The sequence below is a fragment of the Peromyscus californicus genome, unplaced genomic scaffold (genome assembly GCF_007827085.1).
Source record: "Peromyscus californicus insignis strain IS unplaced genomic scaffold, ASM782708v3 Scaffold_4__1_contigs__length_199733344, whole genome shotgun sequence".
In the NCBI taxonomy this organism is placed as follows: Eukaryota; Metazoa; Chordata; class Mammalia; order Rodentia; family Cricetidae; genus Peromyscus; species Peromyscus californicus.
The window spans coordinates 13,895,854-13,900,025 of record NW_026294562.1 but is presented as its reverse complement, the minus strand read 5'-3'; positions in this window follow the sequence as shown (position 1 = coordinate 13,900,025).

Here is a 4,172-nt window from a genome sequence, read left to right as displayed (position 1 = left end):
TGCCTGCCTCTGCCTCCCCAGTGTTGGTGTGTACCACCACTGCCTGGCCTTTGAATCTACTTTTAAAGAGCAACAACTTGTTTAAAATGTTTTACATTGCTATGGATTTTAGTTTATTGATACAAATTTAAAGTTAATTTTGTTATACTATATATATTTCTACTCTTGTTTAAGGTATTATGCTTATGCAACTCATTTAAAATTGTAATATATAATTAAGAAATACAGATTACTGCCGGGCGGTGGTGGCTCACGCCTTTAACCCCAGCACTCGGGAGGCAGAGCCAGGCGGATCTCTGTGAGTTCGAGGCCAGCCTGGTCTCCAAAGCGAGTTCCAGGAAAGGCACAAAGCTACACAGAGAAACCCTGTCTCGAAAAACAAAAAAAAAAAAAAAAAAAAAAAAGAAAAGAAATACAGATTACTAATTAGTCATCTATAATAATCAAACTTATAGTCATGTTAGTTAAGTTTTCTAGGTATGCATAGGTATATTTCAATTAGGTAGGTAATCTTCAAACACTTCAAAGACCTACAGAATATGGCATTTAAACTGTTTTAAAAACTTAGACTTTTTAGACAGTGAGACCTGTCTGCTCCTGGCAGCACCTTTACTTCAAAGAAGATGATGGGCATTGAAGAAACTCCATATGGAGTTTACTTTTCTTATGGCAAAAGTTAGCCTTTTGGGCAAGAAACTGTTCTTGCCTGGATTACTTGACAAAATGTTGTATCTATTAGACATGCAGGACCCATGGAAAAATAACCACTAAATTTTGCCAAAACAAGGTGAGATCGCCCTTCAGGTTCCTGTTTCAAAGAGGAGACTGCCAGACATTCTGCAGGACACAGGGAGAAGTGACTGAGAGACTCTGGGCCTATAGGCTGAAGATGGATGTCCCAACATTGTAGAGAAAATTTGGGTGACAGTCCAGGCAGCTAGCTGTCTCTGTCATTTCTAGAATTTTGGAAGTTACTTAAAAAGCACTTCCTGTTTATTTAGGCAATATTATATCCTTCTGGGATCTTTGATGTAGTTGAAGACTAGATAGTTATAATTTTCCTTGGTTATGATAAAAGATAAATTAGATATGAAACTTTAGACTCACAAATATAGGATAGATGATAAAACCTTTTCTTTAATTTTGCCAAATACAAATAGACTAGATATTGTAACTGTAATTCTTGCTTGATAACTGTTTGTTATATATAACTTTACTATATTAAATCTAAAACCTTCCTTTTTGATTAAATAGAAAATGGGGAGTGCTGGAGGATGTCTTTCTGTATGCTGTGAATATATGTTGTTCCCATTAGTTAATAAATAAGCTGCTTTGGCTTATGGCAAGGCAGCTTAGAGGCAGGCAGGAAATCCAAGGAGAGAGAGAGGAAGGAGAAAGGTGGAATCTGGAGAGATGCCAGCCTGCTGCCCAAGGAACAACATGCCAGCTGGTAAAGCCACAGAACATGTGGCAAAACATAGATTAATAGAAATGAGTTAATTTAAGATATAAGGGCTAGCTAGCAAGAGGCCTACCATAGACCATACAGTTTGTAATAATATTAAGCCTCTGAGTGATTATAAGTGGCTGTGAGACTGCAGGGCTAGGCAGGACTGGTGAAAACTTACAGCTACAGCCCCATGTCTTTATCATCACCGCCACTAATGAGATTCATGAATCCATCAAGGAATTAGTCCACTCTTAGGTCAGAGCCTTCAGGATCTCTGGAAATACCCTGCTTCTAAACACTCTATCACAAGCACATCCACATGTGTGCCCCCCCAATCTCCTAGGTGTTTCAACTCAATCAAGGTGAGAGTTAACCATCTCCATCATATTCATACTTACCCCATGCTTCATCTGTGCCAGACCATGTTCTGAAAGCTTTATGAACATTAATTTACTTGATCTTCATGGTGGCCCCATGCAGTTAGGTTTTATCACCGTCTGTGTTTGCAGATGAGGCTGGCAGCAAGAAGTTAAGTGATTTGTTTAAGGCAGCTGGGCTGGTGATTTGTGGCATTAGAATTGAAACACAGATACTTTTGCTCTAAAGCATGGACTCTTACTTTGTGTGCTAGAATGCTTAAGGCCATGCTGGTTGGGAACTAGTACAATAGCCAGAATTTATAATGTTCCTGCTTATAACCATACACACCAATGCCTGTGGCTTCTGCAGCAGAAAAGGGTTTTCTTGGTTAGATATCCAACACCACACAGGTATCATCTGAAATGATATCAAATAAGAATTTTGTTTCTGTTTGGCCTTTTAGAAGAGGTTTATGATGAAGTGAATTGAGTCCTTTTATTTCTCTAAGAAGTAATGGTGGGTTTTTTTTTTTTTGGTACTAAGTATAAATGGATATTTATTTATTTTGGTGGCTGCCAAATTTATGCTCTCTTTTCTGTGCACTAGAAAATAAACCTATATTTTTCATTTTTGGAAGATCATAGCTTCTTTTATTCCCCAAGACAGTGTATTTAGCCAAGGCTAGACTCAAATTCCCTTTAAAGTAAAGGATGTCCTTGTACTTCTAATCTTCTGTCTCCTACCTCCCAGAATACTGGCCTTCCAGGTGTACATGCACATGCAGTGCTGTAGAGCACACCCAGGGCTTCATACATACTAGGGAGCATCCTGCCATTGAGCTGCATCCCTGGATCCCGAATTAGAGCATTTACTGCATGTCTAGGGCTGGTGATTCAGGCTTGACCATTAAAAGCTAATAGATACAAAGAAGCAAGTACTGGTTGAGTTGGTGACGATGGAGGTGACAGTCAGACCTGGATTCTGGAGGGAACAGAGACAGCTAATGCTGGCTGTAACACTCACCATCTAGACGTCTTGGTCCAAGTTGTAACGTCCTAGATTTGATGATACTTGAAACAGGATCCTTATAGGCTCAGTTCTGTGGCATAATTTCAGGTTTAATGTTGCCTGAAGAACCCTGAATCTAGTTTTCTAGCCCCCCCAACACATTCTAGGCATTTGCAGTATCTATTCAACGAGAGGAATTTTCTGTTTAAAGCAGAATTTTGTTCTGGTGCTTACAATACTAACTGTTATCACAGACACTAGGATCTGTCAAGTCCTAAAATGTTTGTATTTTAAGAAAGTATTTAGAAAGTATTTGCATGATCAGATCAAAAGAAGAGTTGGCTAGTAGTTATGGCAGAAGCATTATTATTTTACAGTAATTTGTTCTGTCATGTATTGCACATTTATTGCAGGTCAGCTGAGCCAGGCACCAGGCCAGACATAGTATGGAGACTACACCACTGCTGAGGATACAATATTGAGCAAACTAGATGCTTATTGGCTTCATAGGCACACAGTGACAGGAAGTCCTGACTTGAGTGGTCACCTGGCTGCTTCTGAATGCAGTGCAGGTTTTATTTTTGATCTGTTTTCTCCACAGAAATTCAGTTACAATGCTGGTGGTTATTTTAATGTTACTTAATTAATTTTTTAGTTGTACAGAGGTCATGAAATGGCTTGTTAAAAATGAACAGATATAAGTTTCAAAGATTATTAAACAATAAAATCAAGCAGCATTTAGTAAAAGGGAAAACACAGGATGCAAATTCTGTCCAGAAGTCTGTCAGAGCAGGAGACCCTGGCACTCAGCTTGTCTACTGGGTCAGGAAGGTGACAAAGTGAGACAGCAAAGCCAGTTCAAGAAAGTGTCTCAGAGCTGGGCGGTGGTGGCACATGCCTTTAATCCCAGCACTTGGGAGGCAGAGGCAGGCGGATCTTTGTGAGTTCGAGGCCAGCCTGGTCTATAGAGCGAGATCTAGGAAAGGAGCAAAGCTGCACAGAGAAACCCTGTCTCGAAAAAAAAAAAAAAAAAAAAGTGTCTCAGAAAGGATGGCAGTGTTGGGGGAGAAACCTACATTTCCTGGCCCTAAGTCTTATGGAAGCCTTTTAATCTTCGGATTGGTTCCTTTTCTGAGGTTGTAATAATGTACTGTGTCCCAAAGCACATAATGGGAGGACGAGTTTATCTTGGTTTATGGTTTCAGAAGGGTGAGAGTCCTCATGGCCAGGAAGCAGAACAGTTGGTGGCAAGCATGGAAGCAGAAGCAGGAAACTGAGAGGCTGTATCTTCAACCACTGGTGGAAAGCAGAGAGTTAGCTGGAAGTAGGTCAAGGCTATGAACTCTCTCGGTCT